This window comes from Mustelus asterias, chromosome 15 (genome assembly GCF_964213995.1).
Source record: "Mustelus asterias chromosome 15, sMusAst1.hap1.1, whole genome shotgun sequence".
NCBI lineage: Eukaryota > Metazoa > Chordata > Chondrichthyes > Carcharhiniformes > Triakidae > Mustelus > Mustelus asterias.
The window spans coordinates 5,189,261-5,216,479 of NC_135815.1; positions in this window are offsets into that span (position 1 = coordinate 5,189,261).

Here is a 27,219-nt window from a genome sequence, read left to right on the forward strand (position 1 = left end):
GACTAATTTCACAGTTCTTAGACATCTGGTCTGTGTGGTAAGCCAGAAAACTCTACTGCTACTGTCCAACGCGAATGGACTCTGTCAGTTTAGTTCATAATCACTTTCCAGCATTCTTCAACAGGCAATGATCAACAAGTTGGAAACTGCTCTTCTATCACATTTTTAAGCATATTGACTGGTTTTCTGAATCTGTCAGTTAAGATTGATGGATTTATACATTCCATTTAAACTGGAATCTTGTTCCCAAACTTTAAAATGCATAATGGACTGGGTGGCATGGCAGCACAGTGGTTAGCGCTGCTGCTTCACAGCTCCAGGGACCCGGGGCAGCACGGTAGCACAGTGGTTAGCACTGCTGCTTCACATTTCTAGAAATGCTGTACATAAAGGCCACTGAAAGCTGCTTTATACTTAGCCTGGGACCTGGGTTTGATTCCCGGCTCGGGTCACTGTCTGTGTGGAGTTTGCACATTCTTCTCGTGTCTGCGTGGGTTTCCTCAGGGCGCTCCGGTTTCCTCCCACAGTCCAAAGATGTGCAGGTTAGGTTGATTGGCCAGGTTAAAAATTACCCCTTAAAGTCCTGAGATGCGTAGGTTAGAGGGATTAGCAGGTAAATATATGGGGGTAGGGCCTGGGTGGGATTGTGGTCGGTGCAGACTCGATGGGCCGAATGGCCTCCTTCTGCACTGTAGGGTTTCTATGATTAATAACTTTTTAAACATCAAAACTGGGCAGGAAAACCTGACAATGGCAAACGTGAATAGTTGTCTCAGGATAACTAGAGGAAAGTACATCCAGGGCCTGATTTTACCAAAACATCGCGCCCGAATCACGGTAAAGTTGGGCGTCGGACCTATACCGCGATCTGCACCCGATTCCGAGCAGATCGCAGCTTTACCGAAACCCGATTTGGGCGCGGGTCCGGCCCGCGCCCGAACCGGGCGGCCTGACGATTTAAATGTATTTGCATGCATTTAAATCGCCTTAATGAACCGCGCGCCCAACTCTACCGCCAAATCCCACTTTGGTTAGGGCAAGTTTAGGGCCAGTTATAGATGGCAGAGGGAAGTTATGTGTGGAACCGGAGGAGATTGGTGAAGCATTGAACCAATATTTCTCTTCGGTGTTCACGCAAGGGGACATGAATATAGCTGAGGAGGACACTGGGTTGCAAGGGAGTAGAATAGACAGTATTACAGTTGATAAGGAGGATGTGCAGGATATTCTGGAGGGTCTGAAAATAGATAAATCCCCTGGTCCGGATGGGATTTATCCAAGGATTCTCTGGGAGGCAAGAGAAGTGATTGCAGAGCCTCTGGCTCTGATCTTCAGGTCGTCGTTGGCCTCTGGTATAGTACCAGAAGATTGGAGGTTAGCGAATGTTGTCCCATTGTTTAAGAAGGGGAACAGAGACTTCCCCGGGAATTATAGACCGGTGAGTCTCACTTCTGTTGTCGGCAAGATGTTGGAAAAAATTATAAGGGATAGGATTTATAGTTATTTGGAGAGTAATGAATTGATAGGTGATAGTCAGCATGGTTTTGTGGCAGGTAGGTCGTGCCTTACTAACCTTATTGAGTTTTTTGAGAAAGTGACCAAGGAGGTGGATGGGGGCAAGGCAGTGGACGTGGTATATATGGATTTTAGTAAGGCGTTTGATAAGGTTCACCATGGTAGGCTTCTGCAGAAAATGCAGATGTATGGGATTGGGGGTGATCTAGGAAATTGGATCAGGAATTGGCTAGCGGATAGGAAACAGAGGGTGGTGGTTGATAGTAAATATTCATCATGGAGTGCGGTTACAAGTGGTGTACCTCAGGGATCTGTTTTGGGGCCACTGCTGTTTGTAATATTTATTAATGATCTGGATGAGGGTATAGTTGGGTGGATTAGCAAATTTGCTGATGACACCAAAGTCGGTGGTGTGGTAGACAGTGAGGAAGGGTGTCGTAGTTTGCAGGAAGACTTAGACAGGTTGCAAAGTTGGGCCGAGAGGTGGCGGATGGAGTTTAATGCGGAGAAGTGTGAGGTAATTCACTTTGGTAGGAATAACAGATGTGTTGAGTATAGGGCTAACGGGAGGACTTTGAATAGTGTGGAGGAGCAGAGGGATCTAGGTGTATGTGTGCATAGATCCCTGAAAGTTGGGAATCAAGTAGATAAGGTTGTTAAGAAGGCATATGGTGTCTTGGCGTTTATTGGTAGGGGGATTGAATTTAGGAGTCGTAGCGTTATGTTGCAACTGTACACAACTCTGGTGCGGCCGCACTTGGAGTACTGTGTGCAGTTCTGGTCCCCACATTACAGGAAGGATGTGGAGGCTTTGGAGAGGGTGCAGAGGAGGTTTACCAGGATGTTGCCTGGTATGGAGGGGAGATCCTATGAGGAGAGGCTGAGGGATTTGGGATTGTTTTCGCTGGAAAGGCGGCGGCTAAGAGGGGATCTTATTGAAACATATAAGATGATTAGAGTTTTAGATAGGGTGGATAGTGATAGCCTTTTTCCTCTGATGGAGAAATCCAGCACGAGGGGGCATGGCTTTAAATTGAGGGGGGGTAGTTATAGAACCGATGTCAGGGGTAGGTTCTTTACCCAGAGGGTGGTGAGGGATTGGAATGCCCTGCCAGCATCAGTAGTAAATGCGCCTAGTTTGGGGGCGTTTAAGAGATCCGTTGATAGGTTCATGGACGAAAAGAAATTGGTTTAGGTTGGAGGGTCACAGTTTTTTTTTTAACTGGTCGGTGCAACATCGTGGGCCGAAGGGCCTGTTCTGCGCTGTAATGTTCTATGTTCTATGTTCTATGTTACCGTCTTTTGGCCCGATCTGCGTCCGCGCTGTCACCGAACTGCAAAATAAAAGTCTGAAGTCGTCGCTGCAGCTTCCGAAGAGCGGAGGCAGAGACTGCAACGGCTCCCTGACCCAGGTCATCTTCTGGTCGGGGCGGGAGGGGGGTGGGAGGAGGAGAGGGGGTGTGATATCTCATCCCCTGGAAGGAGGGGGTGGGGGGGGAGAGGGCGGTGGGGAGGTTGGGAGGGCAGTGGATGTGACGTATCATCCCCTGGGGGGCGGGGAGGGGAGGAGAGGGGGTGTGACATCTCATCCTCTGGGGGGGGTGGGGGGGGGGTGTGTGACTGATCATCCCCTGCGGGGAGGGGAGGAGAGGGGGTGTGACGGATCATCCCCTTGGGGGTGGGGGTGGAGAGGGGGTGTGACGTCTCATCCTCTGGTCGGGGGGGGTTCCGCTGCCTGTCCATGGCCGATCCCTCCTGACACCATCACTGGGACACTACCAGCCACAGATTACTCTTCCCTGCAGGTGCGAGAGAGCGGGAGAGATGGCTGTGGCTGGTAGTGAATCAGTGATGGTGCCAGGAGGGATCGGCCGCAGACAGGCAGCGGAACCCCCCCCCGAGCAGAGGATGAGACGTCACACCCCCCCTCCCCCCCACACCCGACCAGAGGATGAATGTCAGAGCCGCTCTCTCCGCGTTCTGCTTTTTTTTTTGCACCCGGGCGCACTGTCAGATTTTTTTCGAACTGCTCATGCGCAGTTCAGAACTCTGACCGGTCCGCCAGCGCTAAGCCCCGCCCACAGCGTCTGGGTGCGCTGGAAAGACGATTCCAGGCGCGGATCTATTTGACGCCCAGATCCGGCACTTAGACTCAAAATGGTAAAATGCCCGCCATAGTGTGGTGGATTTTCTGCCTTCTATTGATCCAAGTGACAGCCTTCATATTAATACTTTCTTTACATAGAAATGTAGAAGATTGGAGCAGGAGGAGGACATTTCGCCCTTCGAGCCTGCTCCCGCCATTCACCACGACCATGGCTGATTGTCCAACTCAATAGCCTAATCCTGTTTTCATAACTTTTGATCCCATTCGCCCCATTTACAAAACCAGAACTCAAGTCTGGGACTTGAATTGGACTTCCGAGAGTTGAACACACAGGGTGGGATTTTCTGGCTATTCCCGCCAGCGGGATCATCTGGTCTCACCAATGGCGAGCCCCTGCTGATGGTGACAAGGCTGGAATACCCTACCACTGGCTAATGGTGGGCCGCCTCCACCACCGCAAAACACGCTTTGTGTGGGGAGGGGGTGGGGGAGGTGGGGGGGGGAGCGGTTGATGGTGAGGGTGTTGAAAATTCTGCCCAATATCCAGGCTGACACTCCCAATGGAATACTGAATGAGCCTGCTAAACTCTCAGAGGTGCTGACCTTTTGGATGAGGCATTAAATCAAAGCCCCCTTTGTGCTCTCAGGTTGAGGTAAGAGATCCATGGCACGATGTTCAAGAAGAACAGGAGACCAATATCATTAAAACAGATTACCTAGTCACTTATCATATTGTTATTTGTTTCGACTTTGCTGTGAGCAATGTTATGACCATGTTTTCTATATTACAATGGTGACTACATTTCAAAATTATTTTATTGGCTGAAGACATTTTTGGCGTGTCCTGAGGTTGTGCTAAGTGCCATATAAATAGTGCCATATAAATGCTGGTCTTTTTTCCCCTTTTACAAAAACAAAATGCCACAGATGCTGGAAATCTGCAATAAAGACAGAAATACTCAGCAGGTCAGGCAGCATCTATGGAGAGAAACTGAAGTCAATAACCTGAAATGTGGGTAACTCTATTTTTCTCTCCACAGCTACTACCCGATCTGCTGAGCATTTCCAGCATTTTCTATTTTCTTTTGTTCATTATCAAATAATGTTCAGCTTTTCAGGTTGGAATCATAGGCACAGGTGGAGGCCATTCAGTCCAATCACACCTGAACATCTGTGATGCCACCCTGTAGTTGACATTCAAAGTCAAAGATTATATTTCGAGAAGTGTAGGCACTCATGACACTGTACCTTCAGGAGGGGCTGTGAGAAAAATTTAGAGTCATAGAAGTTTACTGCACAGAAACAAGCCCTTCGGCCCAACTTGTCCATGCCGTCCTTTTTTTTACCATTAAATTAGTCCCAATTGCCGGCATTTGGCCCACATCCCTCTGTACCCATCTTACTCATGTAACTGTCTAAATGCTTTTTAAAAGACAACATTGTACCCACCTCTAATACTACCTCTGGCAGCTTGTTCCAGACACTCACCACCCTCTGTGTGAAAAAAAAGATGGTGAAAAGAGGGGTGACCTGATAGAAGTCATTAAAGTTAGGAAAGTGTTTAATGTGGTAGACGTACAGAACTTGTATCCACATGTGGAAAAATCCAAAATTATGGATCATTAATACTATGGCCAATCATAACTTCAATAGGGAATTCAGAGAGAGTTATTTGAGATTGGTGAGAATATTGCATTGGGTACCACAGGGAGTGATTGCGATGAATAATATAGGTGCACTTGAAGAAAAAACACGAATTACATTATGGTGAAAGGGCTTTAAGAATATACTGATATAACATGATGAGATAGGGTGCTAGGAGGCTTATAGGGAGAATAAACATTGGCGAGGGCCTGTTGAACTAAATGGCCTGTTTCTGGACTGTAAATTTGATTCAAAAGACACAAAGACCCTGATTTTACCGGCACGGCCACTCGGGGCGGGCGAGGCTCGCAGAATGGCATTCCCCGTTGACCTCGGATGTGATCTTATGAGTCTCAAGTCGCCGTGCCGGTAAAATCAGGGCCAAGATATTTACAATCGATGCTATCAGTCAGGTAGTCATTGCACACATACATCATGGTCTAACAGTAAGATATGATCTTGTGGCCTTCTCTTGACTTTATTAACAATAGAACAGATGATTCCAACAGTTGGACCATATGTTTCCATGGAATACAGAATGTGATATCCACCGTGGAGATTATTTTCCTTTTTGGAATCAACATATTGTTGTGGCTCAGCGTTTGATTTCACTCCAGACTTGAGGTCACAATTGTGGCTTCCTTTTAACTCTTTTTAAAATGCTCTTGATAAAGTCACTTAGGTTATAGGTGGGTTTGAATCTCTATTTGGACATATACCTAGAAGTTACATCACGTGCTCTTCTTGCCCTCAACTGCATTGTCCCTGCACAGTAAAGGCATTATTTTCTCCACCTGCAATATTTTCAATAACTAACATTTTTATAATGAATCAACATACAGCAACCATGGTGTATGTATTCAATGACTACATGGCTGATAGCATTGATTGTCAAAATTTTGTGGTGTTTGAATATAAAGAATACTGTTTATTTATTTAAAAGTTTATTTTTTAGCCACAAGTATGGCTTACATTAAAACTGCAATGAAGTTACTGTGAAATTCTCCTAGTCGCCACACTCTGGCGCCTGTTCGGTCAATGCACCTAACCAACACATCTTTCAGACTGTGGGAGGAAATCGGAGCACCCAGAAGGAAACCCACGCAGACACGGGGAGAATGTGCAAACTCCACACAGACAGTGACCCAAGCCCGGAATCAAACCCAGGTCCCTGGTGCTGTGAGGCAGCAGTGCTAACCACTGTACCACCATGCCGCCCGTGGGGGTTGCTATCTGGAGGACTAGAATACAAGAAGGTAGATGCTACGTTTCAGCTGTACAAAGCCCTGGTGAGACCACATTCAGAATACTGTGAGCACAACACCTTTGGTGGATTGCTCTGAATAAGCGACACATAGACTTGAAACGTTAACTCTGTTTCCCTCTCCACAGATGCTGCCAGACCTGCTGAGTTGTTCACACATTTTCTGTTTTTATTTAGGAAGGATATAATGGGCTTGGAGGGAATGCAGTTTAGCTTTACCTGAATAATATGTGGATCCAGTGGCTAAAGTAAGAGGTGAGATTACACAAATTTGCTAAAATTTAGAAGTTTAAGGTGTGATTCGATCAAAGCTTTCAAGATATTAACTGATTGGGATGAACTACTTCCGCTGGTTAGGGAGTGTAGGACTCGAGGGCATTAGTCAAAAAATTAGACTTACACCTTTCAAGAGTGAAATTCAAAAACATTTCTTCCCAAAAAAATTTGGAACTCACTTCAGCAAATAGCAATTGATGCAAAATCAATTGTCAATTTTAAAACTGAGCTGGATAAACTTTTGTTAATCAAAGGTATAAAGGGATTGGGAAAGTGAGTTAGGTCACAGATCAATCATGACCATATTGAATGGTGATGTTCTGATACGCCTTTAAGGGCTAGCAGCATGACATCACCAAAAGAGATATTTGTCATACAAACTAGTTTGAGTTTCACTTTTATCTGTGAGCAGAATACAGCACGGCTCTGATGTCTTCAAGCTTTCTTTCTTCATTCTCAAATGCCTAGTCTTAATAAATGAACTCACAATATGTCTACCCAATCCCTTATCAAGGATTGCTGCCTTTGTAGCATTTTAAGAATACAGCTTGGTGTTCAGCAGTGGTCAACCATCCTGGCAGCAAGATTAACGACAAGTACAACATGGTGAACAGCCTTAGATCGTGCTACATGGCGACACTCAAAATTCTGTCAGACTGCAGAAAAACTTGGGAGACAGTGAGATAGGGCTGGTGAGCAGACCATCCTTCATGGTGACATTTTGGTGCATGTCTTGCCTTTCAGTGAGTGGTAAAGTGCGTCGAGAGAACGAGCACCAGGATAGCTTGGTCAGGAATGGCAGGTGTTGTGAAGTTGAAATTATGAAGTGTGGTCCCTTTAAAAGCTAGTTTTATGTTCAATGCTTGAAATGCTTAAAATACAGGGTACACAGATTGCAACAATTGTAACCAGGACCAAGCATCAGGGTTTCCTTGGTAACAGGCTTTGCAGGCTTTTGCATTTTCATAGCCTATCTGTTTAAAGAAGACACTCAACTGTCAGGAGCCGATCAAATTTGAATTTGCTGTTGTTGACACCAGCCGACCAATCCTGGTGTAGGAAAGTGGAAAGGTCATCAGAGATATAAAAATAGGAACTCAACTGCCTGCCTGGAGTTAGTTCAGTCGCTGCAAAGCATTTTGAGATGTCCTGAGGTCAAGGAAAGCACCAAATAAACTCAAGGCAAAAAGCCAGCAAAGAACGTTGGGTTAAATGGCCTCCTCCCACAATGTAAATTTCTATGGAGATTTTTCTTCTCGTGACTTCTTGATGCTTTCATATCCAATCTTATAACAACGATGGAGAGTAGCATGTTGTACAAATGAAAGCAACTGCTCAGACCCTGAAGCAGCCATCAGAAAGCAGGCTGCTACTGCCTGCATTATCTAGATTCTTGTATCCTGCATGGCAGCACGAGGGTAAAGGCCTTGTTTCAGTGGTAGTGGGATCAGTGAGACTTAGGACAGAACTTAGATCATGGGAGCGTAAGGGGCAAAGTCTGTCCTGGCAATGTCTAAAAGCCTGGACCAAGCTAGTAGGAAAATCTCAGGGTCCTGGGTTCAGTTCCTACACTGGGAGTCGTGAACAGGGGTGAAAATATTTTCGACCTAACTGTGCTTTAGGGTTTGATAGTGACAGAGCAGAGCGGTAGTGAAGTGACCAGCTTGCTGTGGATGCGGGCAATGCCATGGTTGTTTTCCAACCATGTTGCATTACCTGCTTAATCTTAATTTGCCAAACCTTTAACTATCCAGAAGATCACAACACAATTATGGATGTGAGAGGTCCTTCTGTGCAGAGGAATAGTATTCATTGCAACATCTTTCCGCTCTAGAAATTATTCCAGAGTTTTAATTTCCATGACACTATCCAGAAATCTATTCTGAGTGTTGAAAATCCTATGTGAGGAACTTCCTGCTAACAATCCAGAATTTGTGTTTTAGTAGTTTGAGCCTGCAAACTCCCGGGTTCTATTTCCATGCTTAACTTAAAGAGACATTTCCAGATTTACTTTTTCCATACCATTCTTGTGCACAAATTGTATTTCCCCCCATTACAACAGTGGCTACATTGCAATTATACTTTATTAGCTGTAAAGGGTTTGGGGACATCCTGAGGTCATGGAAGGGGATATATAAATGCAAATTTTTTCTGTCCTAATTCCTGTCTATAATGAGGGAACATTGCTGCATCAGTCTGAAATTTCCACCTCTTGGTGCAGCCAATCTCATGATTCAAGCCTATCCAACAAATGCCAATGAATAGTGACTTATGGCTTCCTTTTGGTTTTAAATCGAGAAAAACAATGTTACTCTCAGATTGAATGAATAAAGGTTACTTGTTATTGCCAATTCTAGGTCCTTATTAAATGGTGTTAGGCAGTCTCAGTGTAAGCACAGCATAAGATTGCCCATAATTCAGAATTTTCAGTCACGAAGTTGGCAGACTCCGCCAGAAAAGCTGGTGTGGGAAGTCGAAGCATCAAACTACTGCCCCCACTGAGATGCAGAGCTAATTTCTGAGGCTGGACGCAGCCAGCAAAATACCCTGCATCGTTGAGAGGCAGAATATAAATAGATTTAGTCTAAATCACTTTGTACCTGACCCTGGAACATTGGATGCTGACATTGTGTTAAAAAAATTCAATTTCCTAGCATTGAAATCACTCAACTTAAAACAAATTAAAATGTCATTTGAGCGAGTTTCTAGACTACTGTTCAGCTGCTGTTAATTTACATGGAGTCAAAGCACTTTGTGCAGAAAATATCACTGATGGGGCCTTTGGTTTTGGTCCTGCAAAAAGATGAAGAGAGGTGTGAGATGTAAGGTGGCACAGGCTCATTAAGGGCTTGGGTTTTCTCAATGTGTTGACAGAGGATGGTGATGAGGAAATGCTGTTGATGTGTTGTATGTGGACTTCCAAAAGGCATTTGATACAGTGCCACAGAACAGACTTGTGAGAAAAGTTAGAGATCGTGGACTAAAAGAGATAGTAGCAACGTGGATATGAAATTGGTTGAGTGATAGGAAATAGAGAGTTGTGGTTAACAAATGTTTTTTTAGATTAGAGAAAGGTTTAAAATGGAATTCCAAGGGGTTGGTGTTTGGACATCTACTCTTTCTTATCTATATATAAATGACCCGGATCAGGCCTGTTCAGCCATTTTTTGCCGGGGGGCCACATTTCCATGTTTTTCCTCACTCAAGGCGCTGATGAGCAGATTTTGGTAAGATCCATTAATTTCAAAGTTGAGCACAAAGAAAAGAAACAACTTGCTGAGCAAAACTAAAGCAATATCAAAGAAATAAATTGATAATCTTACAAAGTGACTAATAAAAATGATCATTAGAGTGTAAGAGGGTGAGAGTGTGTGTGTCCAGCTCACCCCCAAACTCCAGCGCTCACTCACTCACCCTCACTACGAGAGTGAGCTTTTAAAAATTCATTTACGGGATGTGGGCGTCATTGGCTCGGCCAGCATTTATTGCCCATCCTTCACTACCCACCATTTCTGAGAGCAGTTGAGAGTCAACCACATTGCTGTGGGTTTGAAGTCACATGTAGACCAGATCAGATAAGGATGGTAGATTTTCTTCGTAAAGAGCATTAGTGATCATGCTTATCATTAGATTTTAATTCCAGATTTATATTGAATTCAAATTTCACCATCTGCCATTGTAGGATTTGAACCAGATCTTGCTCTGGATTACTGCTCCAGTGACAACATGATTACACTACTGCATCCCAATCAGAGTATCGAGCTGGTGGGTTGGGATGAGGCGAGCTGAGAATCCTGACACTGGGAGATACACACTCACTTACTCTCTCTCGCACACACCCACACTCAATCTTTCCCTCTCACATGCACACTCACTCATTCACTCACACACTCTCTCCCCTACTCTCACATCACTCAATATTCATACACTCTTCCCCCTCTCTCACACATACTTACTCACTCTCTCTTAGACACATGGGGTAGGATTTTCCAGCCACGCTCACCCCAATGCTGGGAAATCCCATCCAAGGTCAACGGACCTTTGCATGTCTGCTACGATTCCCATGGTGGGCGGGATGGGAAAATTCTGCCCATATTCTTTCAGACTCACTCACTGACTCACTGACTCACTGACTCACTCATTCACTCACTCACTCACTCACTCACTCACTCACTCACTCACTCACTCACTCACTCACTCTGTCACACACCTCTCTCTCTCTCACACATACACACTCACACACATTTCTGCACTCACTCTCGCTCTCTCTTTCACTCTCTCTCGCCCTCACACATACATAAACTCACTGGCCAGTATCTTCTGGTCCGGCTGATGGTGACCCCCTGCCATGTGTTTCCCGATAATGGAGGGTGTAAACAATGGGGAAACCCAGTAATAGTGGCAGGAGTGGCTCACATCCAACACCACAAAACACGTCGCGGGGGGAACATGGAAAATCCTGCCCACTGTCTCGCACTCACTCTCTTTCACACACACAATCTCTGACTCTCTCATATACACCCTCTCTTATTCTCACACACCATGTCAGGAGTGAATCTCTTCTCCCAATCAGGCCCCATGGCCTCCCTCTCCCCCCTCGGGCCTGTGGCCTCTCTCTCCCATCAGGCCTGCAACCTCCCTCTTACTTCGAGTCCACAACCTTTCTCTCCCTCTCTCTGGGCCCCAAGCACTTCTTCCCCCACTCACACATTCTCTCCTTCCTCCCAGAACATTGCTGCCACTGCTGCTCACTGCTTGCCCATTCAGGGACAACTGGGTACATTGCACATTTTCTGCTGATCGGCTCACAGGGGAGAGTAAAGGCCTATGGCTGGAGGAATAACTCCTTGCAGAATCTTCAACTTCATTCACCTGTCTTACTAACATTTTGAACAGTGGCTCTGAAAACCACATTGAATGTCTTCAAGTGCCACAACCTGGTTGCATGTTGGACCAGCCTAACCTAGACTGTAAACCACAGGGTACAAATTCAAAATTTGTGGACAATCTTAAACATAGAAGTATTGCGAACTGTGTGGAGGACAATGTAGAACTTCAAAAAGACAGACATGTTGGTGATATGGGCAGATAAGTGATAGTGAAATTCAATACAGAGAAATATGAAATGATGAAGTGGTGGATGGTGAATCTAGAAGAGGTATGTTGATATTCTAGGGCAGTGGTTCCCAAACTTTTTTCACTGGGCTGCACTTTCGGAATAAAAATTTGCTCGCGCCACACCAAATTATTTATTGATAAGAAATACATTCAAAAACAAAAAAAACCAACTCCTAGCAGTGCTTGATTCATAACATAGAACACAACTACTTTATAATATGATCATGGGACATCCAGAAAGTATAAAACAATGCTTGTTTAAACCATGTTTAAATGTTTCTTTGATTGTCCTTGAATCTTCCCGCCACACTTGCCATCCTCTCTCGCCACACCAGTGTAGCGCGCCGCACCCTTTGGGAACCACTGTTCTAGTGCATGTCGATTACAAAAAGGAGGTGGTGTTGGGTATTTTGAAAAATATTAGGTAGACAAGTTGCCAGGATCTGATGGGATTTATCCCAGAATACTAAGGGAGACAAGGCAGGAAATTGATGGGACCTTGTATGAAATCTATATGTCTTGTCTCAGAAAAGGAAGAATGGAAAAGGTTACCAGGAATGGCATAGTGGTTATCACTGCTGTCTCACAGTGGCAAGGACTCGGGTTCGATTCTGGCCTTGGGTGACTGTCTGTGTGGAGTTTGCATGTTCTCCCTGAGTTCGCATGTGTTTTCTCTGAGTGCTCTGGTTTCCTCCGACAGTCCAAAGATGCGCAGATGTGGGGGAGGCGATAGCCTAATGGTATTATCGCTAGACTATTAATCCAGAAACTCATCTAATGTTCTGGGGACCTGGGTTCGAATCACACCATGGCAGATGACGGAATTTGAATTCAATAAAAAATATCTGGGATTAAGAATCTACTGATGACTACGAAACCATTGTTGATTGTCGGAAAACCTATCTAGTTCACCAATGTCCTTTCGGGAAGGAAATCTGCAGTCCTTTCCTCGTCTGACCTACATGTGACTCCAGATCCATAGCAATGTGGTTGACTCTCAACTGCCCTCTGAAATGACCAAGCAAGCCACTCAGTTCAAGGGCAACTTGGGAGGGGCAATAAATGCTGGTTCAGCCAGTGACACCCATGTCCTACAAATGAATAAAAATAAAGATTTGGTAAATTGGTCATGCTAAATTGCATGATGCACTTTGGAAGGAGTAATTTGACGAGGAAGTATACTATGAAAGGTCTGACACTGGGAAGTTCCGAAGAACAAAGGGACCTTGGTGTATTTGTCCATAGATCTCTGAAGATGGAAAGGCAGGTAAATAAAGTGGTGAAAAAGGCATATGGCACACTCGCCTTTATCAATCGGGGTATAGATTAGAAAAGCAGAGAGGTCATGATGGAGTTGTATACAACTTTGGTGAGGCCACAGCTGGAGCACTGTGTGCAGTTCTGGTCACCACATTATAGGAAGGACGTGAACACACTGGAGGGGGTGCAGAGGAGATTTACCAGGATGCTGCCTGGGATGGAACATTTAAGTTATGAAGAGAGATTGGATAGGCTTTGGTTGTTTTCGTTGGAGCAGAGAAGACTGAGGGGTGACCTGATTGAGGTGTTTATGATTATGAGGGGCATGGACAGGGTGGATAGGCAGCAGTTGTTCCCTTTAGTTGAAGGATTAGTTACGAGGGGACACAAGTTAAAAGTGAGGGGTGGGAGGTTTAAGGGAGATTTGAGGAAAAACTCTTTTACTCAGAGGGTGGTGATGGTCTGGAATGCGCTGCCTGGGAGGGTGGTGGGGGCGGGATGCCTCACATCCTTTAAAAAGTACCTGGATGAATACTTGGCATGCCAGAACATTCAAGGCTATGGGCCAAGTGCTGGCAAGTAGGATTAGGTGAGCAGGTCAGGGCATTTCATGAGTCAATGCAGATTCGATGGGCCAAAGGGCGTCTTCTGCACTGCAGTATTCTGTGATTTTGTGATTCTGTAAATTGTCCCTTAGTGTCCAAAGATGTGTAGATTAGGTGGATTAGCTATGGTAAATGGACAGGCTTATGGGGTCAGGGTTTGGACTTTGCACTGAAGGGATTCTATGAATTGCTCCTTCAGAAGGCCAGTATAGGCACAACAAGCCAAAGGGCCTTTTTCTTGTCCATTCTATGATTCTGTAATAATATTTCATTCTTCCCAATCATACAATGTATTTGGAGAAGGAATAAAACCTTCCTGTGTGTTCTTTGATACAACTCTCAAAGCAAGTAGCAACACTAATCGGAGAACTTACAACCCTGAAGCACGGCATGGCAGAGTCAATGCCGGGAAAATTTTAATGAGAAGAACGGGGATGTGGGAAGCATGAGGTGGCAAAGTCATGAACCAGAAATATTTTTTCATGTTGAATTCTCCAGCAGATTTCTATTTGGACTTTGGACTTCGGACACTTTGGTGAAATGACGGGGACTGGGAGGGGTGTTGGACTTGCCACATATCTCAAGCTATCTTAATGAAGGACTGGGATCAGGGGTGGGGTGATTGGGTGATTGTCAGGGAGAAGGGTGTATGTGTTGTGCTGGGCATCATGCAAAAAGAGAAAACCTTATTGCACCTTGTATAAATTTTTATTTTCGAAGCCAGGCACATAAATCACAATGGAGGTGTCTGATTCCCGCACGCACAGGCTTTTACAGATGGCAGTGATCAAGATTATAAAGGAGTGCTCCCAACAGGAGATTAACACAATAACATTTCTGCAAAGGGTTGCAGCCTCTAGATCTGTCCAAATATGGGAAAATGGTGAAACAGTAAACCACTTTGAGGAAGTGAGAGTCAGAGAAATCATTAATCAAAGCTTCATTCCTATATCCTCCTCAGCCTTAATCAGATCAAATTAAGGATCATCTACTTAGTTATTATGGAAAATGTCAGCATTGACCCACATGTAGAGAACTGCAGGTGAATAACGAAAAGCAGTAAAGGGCACTTGAACAACTGAGTTTTTTTTTAAACTTCTTTGGAAAAACCCTTAGGGAAAGAAAGATTTTCTTTGCAATTACTGACGTTTCAGAAATCACTGGTGTACAGTCAGGAGTAAAGTATGTGCCCCTGATATTTATATCCAGACTATCAGTTGCTGTTCTCGCTGACTATCCATGGCTCCCACACTTACTGTGCAATGGAGGGAAGAGGCGGTAAAGTGGAATGAAAAATATGTCTCTGTATCATGCTGTGACATTAGCGTACCTTTAAGAAAGTTTTTTTTAAAAAACCTGATTGCTGCAGCTCTCACAGCTTCAGTGTTCTCTTAGCTCACAGTCTCAGCTGATATCATTTGTGGTTGGCTTGTCTGGAGATGTCCTTTTATTGCAACTTCAACAGTTTAAATAGGGTCTGTTTGTTTTAACTCTGGGTTGTTTTACAATCCTGCATTGTGAGGAGAAAAGGTCATGGATTCTGGACAGGTTATTTTTGCCTTTCCAGTCAGTTTAAGGTTTTTTTTTCTGTTTGGCTGCAATTAGAGTTGAGTTTTAGAAGGGACAGCAAGCTGAAAAGAAGTCTCTCTCTCTCCCTTTCCCTGGTTTTGGAAATTCTGCTGGTTAGCTGAAAGCAAGTTCTTGCCTTTCTGAAGGGAGGAAATCAGCTATTTCTGGGTTGCTTAGAGTCCCTGGTGTTTTGGGAAGCTGGTCTAACTTTAAATTGTTCTGAGTCTATCCGGAGAACTGCAGACTTCATCCAAAGGCCTCAAGTCCAGTATTATGTGAACCTTAATCTTTGCTGTGTTAAACCTGTGAAAAGAGTCTTTTGTCTATGGGTTGGTTTAATTGGAAAAATAATTGTTAAGGGTTATACATTATAGTGGTTGTTTTGTTTCTTGTTTGTAATTAATAAGAGCTCTTGTTAATTTGTTTCCTATACATGTTAACTATATTCTTAAATAAACTTTGTTTGATAAAAGCTCCCGAGTGGGTCATTTGAATCATACCTGAATGAAATATATCATGCTTATCCTAGCCAAATTCAAGATGCAAAACTTATGGTCCAGGCAGGCTCCATTAAACACTTGGGAGTTTCTGACCTGAACCATAACAATGCAGTGTACATGGCAGAGGAGAACTGAGTTGCATGAATATGGATCTAATTTGAATTTTATTTCATCCTCCAGGTCATTCCCAGAATGCTTCAAATGAAATTGAACATTTGCTGTAGCATAAGGTGACAATACTGTACCTTTAGGAAATGTATTTTAATCATGTTTCTCTGCAGGATGTTTCTGCAGTCCTTGGCAACTTGTCGGCACCATGTTGTCTGTAGCCATTGTCCTTTATTGCTGCTGAGACAGTATAATTGATGTTTATTTTTAATCTGGACTAATGCAGTGTTCTGTGGTTTTATTATGAGCCCTGGGATTACTGAGTGGAGCTTGGCTGAGGTTGTCAAGTTATGCCATGTTGCCGGGGACAGCTATGCTTCACAGAAAAGTTCAGTTTTAGTTTGGTTTTAGTTGCTACCAGAAGTTGGTGGAAGAAGGTAGTGTCTCTCTGTATCCCTCTCTCCAAAAACTTTCTGAAAGTTCCAAGACTGGGCAGCCTCAGAGATTTGATCCAACATTCAGATGATCATTGCACAGCAGATATTGAAAAGCTGAAGATCCAGTATCACGAGAGCATACTTGTTTTTTGTGCTAAGTCTGAAGTGGTTTATGAGGTTGTCTTACATTGGAACAAATAGGTAACTAGCTATTAAGGATTATACCATATCATGTTTAAGTCTTGTAATTGGTAAAGGTTATGCTAATTCTTCTTGTTATATTTTAACTGTGTTCTTAAATAAACTTTGTTTGATAAAAGCTTCTGACTGGGTCATTTGAATCATACCTGGAGTGAGACATCTTATATTCACCTATACCAAATTCAAATGTAAAACTTAGGGTCTAGGCTAACTTCATAAAACACCTTGAAGTTTCTGGCTTGGGTCTTAACAATGCGCATATATAGGAACATTTTACACACAGCAAGATCCCACAAACTTTGAGGGAGCTAGGGCTGTTCTCTCTGGAGCAGAGGAGGTTGCGGGGAGACTTAATAGAGGTTTATAAAATGATGAAGGGGATAGATAGAGTGAATGTTCAAAGACTATTTCCTCGGGTAGATGGAGCTATTACAAGGGGGCATAACTATAGGGTTCATGGTGGGAGATATAGGAAGGATGTCCGAGGTAGGTTCTTTACTCAGAGAGTGGTTGGGGTGTGGAATGGACTGCCTGCAGTGATAGTGGAGTCAGACACTTGAGGAACATTTAAGCGGTTATTGGATAGGCACATGGAGCACACCAGGATGATAGGGAGTGGAATAGCTTGATCTTGGTTTCAGTTAAAGCTCGGCACAACATGGTGGGCCAAAGGGCCTGTTCTGTGCTGTACTGTTCTATGTTCTATGTTCACAAACAGAGTTGGGAGAGGGCTAGTTGATCTGTTTTCAATGCTCTGAACTGGAGGAAGCATGTTAACTGCAATACTGGGAGGACACATTTTCCTTCACTGAATCGGTTGTTCCCATGGAATCTTTAACCTTCACCTCTGGGTCTCTGCTTGGTATCTTACCTGTAAAATAGCAACTCCCAGCCAATTTGTTCCAAGTGATTTAAGCCTTTGGCTATGATTTGAATCCCCAGCCCTCGACCTCAGAGGAAAGAGTGCAGCCATTTAAGACAAGGTAACAGTAGTATTCGGAAAGAATGGAGAGCGAAGGAACAATCAGTATTTGACAGTGCTTAAACAGCTCCATCGTTTAAAACCCAAATAGTGCCTGTGAAGTAGCAAGAGTTACTTATTAATGTTCCGTGTAGAATTATTCAAAGTCTGAATAAGTTCATCCTATCATTAATTAACCATGAATTTAAATGAACCCTACGATCAGTACAAGATAGGAATCCTGTTTGGGAATAAATTGTATTGAATGTTCTTTTCTTGATGCATCAAGAAAATTACCCCACCACCACCTGCCCCTGTGACCTCCTCTCGCTCTAAAGCCCATTGAGATCTCTGGGTACTCCTCTAATTTTGCTCTTTGCCCATCCCCATTTCATTCAGTTGCCATTGGCACCTGATCTTCAGTTGCCCAGACCATAAACACTCAAATTTCCTCTCTATACCTTTCTTCCTCTCCCTCTTTCCACTTTTAAGGTGCCCCTTAAAACCCAATTCTTTGATCAGACTTTTGCCCACAGTCTTAAGATCTCCTTATGTGTCTCAATGTCGAATTGTGTTTCTTAAGGCTCTCGTGAAGTGTTTTGGGACGTTTTCCAACATTGAAGGCACTATATAAATGCAAGATGTTGTTGATTTGATTGAAGTGATCTCGATTGAGTTATTTCTCTCGTTCTCTGTTACAGCACAGTGTTGTGAGGGAGACACATGTTTTCATTCCCAATGTCTCTCTTTCCCAATCAAAAATATCAAAGGGTCTTCAGATGTTTTGGAGCGAATCATTCAGACAGCTTCAAACAACTTCATTAAAGCCAATTGCCACAGTTCATTTGTCTTTGTATGTGTGCATTTTAATGACTTAGTTTATATCCCCACATCCTCCAGTATATTTAAACTCTCAAATTTCCTTGGCCACTTCAGAATGCAAAAAATGCAAAATACAAATAAATTGAGATCAGACAGGATCATCTCTGCGAGTGGCTTCCATATGTGCTGTCAGCAATTCTCACATCCACTTGTGACCATTTACTGAGTTGAAGACTTAGTATCAGTTGAATTTAAGGAATTAAGTATGTTTACCAGCACATCGATTTTCTCCATAGGTCATGCTTTCATTATTGTGGCTTCAATGGGTGAAAAAGGTTGTGTTTACAGTAATTCGGAAAGAAATGTAAAGAAAGAGAGTAGATTAACAATGAAAAATGTTGATTTAGGAACTAAGAAAAACTATGATGTGGAGATGCCGGCGTTGGACTGGAATAGGCACAGCAAGTAGTCTCACAACACCAGGTTAAAGTCCAGCAGGTTTATTTGGTAGCTTGAGCTGTCGGAGCGCTGCTCCTTCAGGAACTCACCTGATGAAGGAACGGCGCTCCGAAAGCTTGTGCTACCAAATAAACCTGTTGGACTTTAACCTGGTGTTGTGAGACTACTTAGGAAAACTAAACAATGTAAAACAATTAAACTTGGAGGAAGAAATAAAATATGTGAGGCACAGAACATTAGAACAGAAGGATGGATTGGAGGGTGTGGTACAAAGAAGCATTCTTTATACAAAAACATGGAGTTTATGGGAAAAGTTGAATGAAATACAGGCACAAATTCAGCAGTGTAGCCTTTAAAGTTTATTTATGAGTGTCACAAGTAGGCTTACATTAACACTGTAATGAAGTTACTGTGAAAATCCCCGAGTCGTCACATTCCGGCGCCTATTCGGGTACACTGAAGGAGACTTTTAGCACGGCCAATGCACCGAACCAGCACGTCTTTCGGACTGTGAGAGGAAACTGGAGCACCCGGAGGAAACCCACACAGACACGGGGAGAACATGCAGACTGCACAGACAGTGACCCACGCCATGAATTGAACCTGGGTCCCTGGCACTGTGAGGCAGCAGTGCGAACCACTGTGCCACCATGCCACTCTTTGGGGCATGGTTGCAAATGGTCTCATAGAAACATAGAACATAGAAACATAGAAAAACTACAGCACAAAACAGGCCCTTCGGCCCCACAAGTTGTGCCGAACATATCCCTACCTTTTAGGCCTACCTATAACCCTCCATCCTATTAAGTCCCATGTACTCATCCAGGAGTCTCTTAAAAGACCCTATTGAGTTTGCCTCCACCACCACTGACGGCAGCCGATTCCACTCGCCCACCACCCTCTGTGTGAAAAACTTCCCCATAACATTTCCCCTGTAGCTACCCCCCAGCACCTTAAACCTGTGTCCTCTTGTAGCAGCCATTTCCACCCTGGGAAAAAGCCTCTGAGAGTCCACCCGATCTATGCCTCTCAACATCTTATATACCTCTATTAGGTCTCCTCTCATCCTACGTCTCTCCAAGGCGAAAAGACTGAGCTCCCTCAGCCTATCATTATAAGGCATGCCACTCAATCCAGGCAACATCCTTGTAAATTGCCTCTGCACCCTTTCAATCTTTTCCACATCCTTCCTGCAATGAGGCGACCAGGAACTGGGAACTGAATACATCAGTTCTTAAAGTTGAGAGGAAGGATAGGGAATCTGGTAGAGGGGGAGGTGTAGTCTTTATGATTTTGGATGAAGTAACATAATGATATGAGAGGAGACAACAAGAGGCAAGTAGGCAGTTGGGTCTTTATGAATAGAATGAGAAATGGAAAGATTCTCTTCTTCTCCAAAAACCTGCTCTTGACACCACTGTTCTTCCAAACAACTGTCCCATCTCTTTACTCTCCAAAGTTCTTGATAGTGCCTCCCAAATACATGCCCATCTTTCCTGGAACTCCATGCTTAAAACACTCAATCAGTTACCACCCTTACCATTGTACTGAAATGGTTCTTATCAAAGTCACAAATTACATCCTATGTGACTGTGACAAAGTTACACAGTCCCTCCTCATCCTTCTTGTTCTGCCTGAAGCCTTTAACACGGTTAACCACACCATCGTCCAAAGTGGCTCCGTGGCAAAGAGGGTGGCAGTGCTGCCTCACAGCACCAGGGACCTGGTTCGATTCTGGCCTTGGGTAACTGTCTGTGTGGAGTTTGCACATTCTCCCTGTGTCTGCGTAGATTTCCTCCCACAGTCCAAAAAAGTGCAGGTTAGGTGGATTGGCTTTCAGGGAGTCGGTGCACAGCCTATGGGCTGAACGGCCTCCTTTTGCACTATAGGGATTTTATGATTCTATGAAAGCCTCTTCACTGTTGTCCAGCTGGGTAGAACTGCTCTTAACTGGTTCTATTCTTGCCTATCTAAACTGAGTCAGAAGTTGGGTAAGAGCATTAAATACCGTGGATAACCAGGGAAATTGAGCGATTGGTCATAAAGAAAAGAGTGGCGTACATTAGGTCCAGGCAGCTAAAAACGGAGGGAGCTCTGGAGGAATACAAAGAAAGTAGGAAAGAACTCAAACAAGAAATTAGAAGGGCAAAAAGGGGTCACGAAATGTCCTTGGCAGACAGGATTAAGGAGAACCCCAAGGCATTTTATTCATACGTTAGGAACAAAAGGGTTGTCAGGGAAAAAATCGGACCTCTCAGGGACAAAAGTGGGGAATTATGCTTAGAGCCCAAAGAAGTAGGGGAGATCCTAAATTAATACTTTGCGTCGGTATTCACAAAGGAGAGGGATGTGTTGACTGGGAGTGTCTCGGGGGGGAGTGTTGACCCGTTAGAGAGACTCTCCATTACAAGGGAGGAAGTGTTAGGTTTTTTAGGGAATATAAAGACTGACAAATCCCCAGGGCCTGATGGAATCTATCCAGGGCTGCTCAGGGAGACGAGAGATGAAATCGCTGGGCCTCTGACGCAAATCTTTGTCTCGTCACTGGACACAGGTGAGGTCCCAGAGGATTGGAGAATAGCTAATGTGGTCCCGTTATTCAAGAAGGGTAGGAAGGATAACCCAGGAAATTATAGGCCGGTGAGCTTGACGTCCGTGGTCGGGAAGTTGTTGGAGAGGATTCTTGGAGATAGGATGTATGCGCATTTAGAAAGGAATAAACTCATTAACGATAGTCAGCATGGTTTTGTGAGAGGGAGGTCATGCTTCACTAACCTGGTGGAGTTTTTTGAAGAAGTGACTAGAATGGTTGACGAGGAAAGGGCCGTGGATGTCGTCTATATGGACTTTAGTAAAGCGTTTGACAAAGTCCCTCATGGTAGGATGGTGCAACAGGTTAGATCTCATGGGATAAAGGGGGAGGTGGCTAGATGGGTGGAGAACTGGCTTGGTTACAGAAGACAGAGGGTGGTAGTGGAAGGGTCCTTTTCTGGCTGGATGCCTGTGACTAGTGGTGTTCCGCAGGGCTCTGTACTGGGGCCTCTGCTGTTTGTGATTTATATAAACGATCTGGAAGAAGGTGTAACTGGGGTGATCAGTAAGTTTGCGGACGACACGAAAATGGCTGGACTTGCAGATAGTGAGGATCATTGTCAGAGGCTACAGAAGGATATAGATAGGCTGGAAATTTGGGCAAAGAAATGGCAGATGGAGTACAATCCAGATAAATGCGAAGTGATGCATTTTGGTAGAACTAATGTAGGGGCGAGCTATACGATAAATGGCAGAACCATAAAGGGTGTAGATACGCAGAGGGATCTGGGTGTGCAAGTCCACAGATCCTTGAAGGTGACATCACAGGTGGAGAAGGTGGTGAATAAGGCATATGGCATGCTTGCCTTTATAGGACGGGGCATAGAGTATAAAAGTTGGGGTCTGATGTTGCAGTTGTATAGAACGTTGGTTCGGCCGCATTTGGAATACTGCGCCCAGTTCTGGTCGCCACACTACCAGAAGGACGTGGAGGCTTTAGAGAGAGTGCAGAGGAGGTTTACCAGGATGTTGCCTGGTATGGAAGGGCTTAGTTATGAGGAGAGATTGGGTAAACTGGGGTTGTTCTCACTGGAAAGACGGAGGATGAGGGGTGAGCTAATAGAGGTGTATAAAATTATGAAAGGCATCGATAGGGTGAACAGTGGGAACCTTTTTCCCAGGTCGGTGGTGACATTCATGAGGGGTCATAGGTTCAAGGTGAGGGGGGGGAGGTTTAACATGGATATCAGAAGGACGTATTTTACACAGAGGGTGGTGGGGGCCTGGAATGCGCTGCCGGGCAAGGTGGTGGAGGCGGACACACTGGGAATGTTTAAGACTTATCTCGATAGCCACATGAATAGAGTGGGAATGGAGGGGTACAAAAGAATGGTCTAGTTTGGACCAGGGAGCGGCACGGGCTTGGAGGGCCGAAGGGCCTGTTCCTGTGCTGTATTGTTCTTTGTTCTTTGTTCTTTGTATCACTCTCTTGTAAACCTTTGTACAATTTAGTGGATTACCATTCACTTTTGACTTATTTATTACACTTAATATATCAGGAAAGAAAAAATACAGATAATTAGTGCCAAATATTGAAAACCTTTTCCTTTTTCTCATGTGTTGTTTTGGCCTTCAGAGTTACACTGCCAAATCCAAAAATGAGCTGATATTCTCCCTGCTCCTTCTCTGGAACTTTCCAGCACCTGCTAAAGCTCACTGAACAGTCCATAACTTTTGGAGCGTTTTACAATTGCACCAAAGAAGAGGACATGGCAGATGCACAACTTGTGCGGCATGTATATTCTTCAATGCACAAAGAAGCCACCCTTCATTATTTTTATCTGTTAGTCAGCGGAGAGAGAGAGAGAGTGAGAGAGAGAGCTTGTCCTGACACATATACATGATGAATTGTGTTGCTTTCCTCTGTTCCCTTGGAAGGAGTTCAAAAAGAGACTGTAAACAAAGAAAGGAAAGGTTCTTCTGATATGTAGGGGTACAGGCGTTGCTGTTATGATTCTTTTCTGGACGTTATGGCTGGAATGTTACCAGCACCTCCGCCCTGGCTCACAGAGCGGCATTCTTCATTGGCTTCAGGTGGCATCTTACGAACCTCGGGGCGAGCGTTCCAGTAAAATTCTGTCCTATGTCTGTATTTGCAGCTATCGAGTTCGCTTTTATCTTTGAGTTTTCACCTTCATTAGTGCTGGTTTTATATTAATTCAATAGGATTAGATAGAATGTATAGACCAGGAACAGGCCATTCAGCCCAATTGATCAATGCCAGCATTTATGCTCCACATCAGCCTTCTCCCACCCTACTTCTTCTCCATCTATCAGCATCATTTTAAATTCCTTTCTCCCTCATAAGCTTATCTAGTTTCCTCTTAAATGCATCTAAACTATTTGACTCAGCTACTCGCTGTGGAGGCGAGTTCCACATTCTCACCATTCTTTGGGTGAGGAAGTTTCTCCTAAATTATTGGATTTATTAGTGACTATCGTTTTTAATCAACCCTGGTTTTGCAGCCCCCAAATGAAAAGTCTTCCTTATATCTACCTTATCAAATCTTTCAAAATGTTAAAAGACCACAATCAGGTCATGGCACAGCCTTCTCTTTTCCAATCAGAAAGGCATTGACCTTGCCCAAGTCTGTCTTCACTACCCTCCAGTATTTAGATCCATACAGCAGGACTGACTTTACGTATCTGTTGTAGAGTTTGATTTTGGTCTTAAGACTGTTTGGACTTCCAGATTCTTCGAAGTCTGCTAAATGTACCTCTGGCTTTATTCAGCCTGGCTTTGATGTTCTTCGTGGCACTGTTGTCATTGCTGACGAGCTCGCTGAGGTAAATGAAATCCTTGACATACTCAAGCACTTCTCCAGCGGTGCTAATTGGAGGAGCTGCTGGTGGGTTAATTCTCATGACTTGTGTTTTCTGCTTGTTGATATAAAGTCATAGAGGTTTACAGAATGGAAACAGGCCCTTCAGCCCAACTTGTCCATGCCACCCTTTTTGTTTTAACCACTGAGCTACTCCCAGTTGACCACGTTTGGCCCATATCCCTCTATACCCATCTTACCCATGTAACTGTCTACATGCTTTTCAAAAGACAAAATTGTAGCCACCTCTACAACTGTCTCTGGTAGCCCATTCCAGATACTCACCATCCTCTGTGTGAAAAAAGTGCCCCTCTGGACACATTTGTATCTCTCCCCTCTCACCTTAAACCTATGCCCTCTAGTTTTAGACTCCCCTACCATTGGGAAAAGATATTGACTATCTAGCTGATCCATGCCCCTCATTATTTTATAGATCTCTATAAGGTCACCCCTAAGTTCCTACGCTCCAGAGAAAAGAGTCCCAGTCTATCCAACCTCTCCTTATAACTCAAACCATCAAGTCCCAGTAGCATCCGAGTACATTTTTTCTGCACTCTTTCTAGTTTAATAATATCCTTTCTATAATAGGGTGACCAGAACTGTACACAGTGTTCCAAGTGTGGCCTTACCAATGTCTTGTAAAACTTCTGACCAATGAAACCAAGCATGCTGAATGTCTTCTTCACCACTCTGTCCACCAGTGATTCCACTTTCAAGGAGCTATGAACCTATATCCCAAGATCTCTTTGTTCTATAACTCTCCCCAACACCTTACCATTAACTGAGTAACAGACTAGCTTGTTTTGCATACATGCTGCGTCTGTCAGAGTTCTCCTGGAGATGGGTGCATCCTGAAGAGATGGCACCAAGATCATCAGAAAAGTTGAGTTACTCCGAGTATGAAAAGTGGGTCTACTGAATTCCCCTGGGATGGTCTGATGTTGTTTGATACATGACTATGAACTGTGAAAGGAAGTCAGCTGAAAACATAAACACTGACACCAAAAGTTTCTATAAGTACATAAAGATGCAGAGAATAGTGAAAACAGATGCTGGCCCTTTAGAGGATGGAAAAGTGGGATAATAATGAGAAACTTGGAGATGGCCAAGGCACTAAACCAATATTTTGCCTTTGTATTCACAGTAGAAGATAATAATTCTACCCCAAAAACTGCAGTAAATGCAGTGGAACTTGGTGAAATTACTATAACCAAGGAGAAGGCACTCAGTAAACGGAAGGGTTTAAAAGTAGATAAGTCCCCGGGACCTGATGGGTGGCATCCTAGGGTGTTAAAGGGCAGTGAATGCATTAGTTATGATATTCCAAAATTCCGTGGATTCTGGAAAGGTTCCGGTGAACTAGAAACATGCTAATATGACGCCATTATTCAAGAAAGGAGAGAGGCAAAAAGTAGGAAACTATAGACCGGTCAGCTTGCCCTCTGTGGTGGGAAAGTTGCTGGAGTCAATCGTTAAGGAGGAGGTGACTGAGCATCTGGAAAAGCAAAGCTCAATTCGCCAGTATCAGCACGGTTTTGTGAAGGACAAGTCTTGTTTGACAAATCTGCTAGAGTTCTTTGAGGATGTGAGCAGCAAGATAGATAACGGGGATTCTAGGGATGTGATCTATCTGGACTTCCAGAAGGCATTTGATAAGGTGCCACACAAGAGACTGATCCAGAAGGTTAGATCCCATGGGGTTGGGGGTATAGTAGTAGCTTGAATTGAGCATTTTATGACTGAGAGAAAGCAGAGTGTTGGGATAACTGGGTCCTTTTCCAGTTGACGATCTGTAACTAGTGGTGTCTCACAGGGTTCAGTTCTCAGACCACAACTATTTACAATCTATATCAATAATCTACAAGCAGGGACAGAGCGATTCATAGCAAAATTTGCTGATGACAAAAAAATAGGTGGGAAAGCAGGCTGTGATGAGGAGATAAAAAGTTTACAAATGGACTTTCTCAGGCTCGGGGAATGGGCCAGAATCTGGTAGATGGAGTTTAATGTGGATAAATGTGAGGTTATCCATTTTGGCAAGAAAAATAAAAGGGCAAATTACTATTTAAATAGGAACCAGATTCAAAAGGCCTCTTTGGAGAGGGATCTGGGTGTCCTTGTGCATGAGTCTCAGAAAGTGGGTATGCAGGTGTAGAATGTTATAAGGAAGGCAAATGGAATCATGGCATTTATTGCAAAGGGTCTAAAGTATAAAAGTAGTGAAGGGGTGTTACAATTGTACAAGGCATTGGTGAGACCACACTTGGAGTACTGTACTCAGTTTTGGTCACCTTCTTTGAGGAAGGATGTAGTGGCACTGGAGGCGGTCCCAAAGAGGACCACTAGATTGATTACAGGTTTGAAGGAGCTGTCGTATGAGGAGTGGTTGAGTAACTTGGACTTGTACTCACTAGAGTACAGAAGAATGAGGTGTGATTTGATTGAGGTATATAAAATACTCGACGGGATTGATGAAGTAAATGTTAACCAAATGTTCCCCTTTCTAGAACAGTCTAAGCCAAGAGGTCAGAGTTGTAGAGTGAGAGGGGGGAGGTTCAAGACAGAGATAAGGAGCAGCTACTTTTCACAGAGGGTTGTGAATCTATGGAACTCACTGCCCAAAGGTGCAATGGATGCAGAATCAATCAATAGATTCAAGAAAGAGATAGATAAATATTTGATCAAAAGCAGGATAAAGGGCTATGGGGAAAAGGCAGGGAAGTGGAGTTAGGATGATTAGCCAAGATCATACAGAATGGCGAAGTGGGTTCAAAGGGCTGAAGTGTCTATTTTCGCTCCTAATTCCTATGTTCCTATGACCCAATTGATGGTGATAAGAAATAGAATAGGTGAGAGAATGCAGTCCTACTGCACTCTGGATTTCACTTCAAACCGCTCTGACAATGTATTGCTGAGAATGATCTGTAGTTGAAGTGAGCATAGAACCTCCCAATGAGAT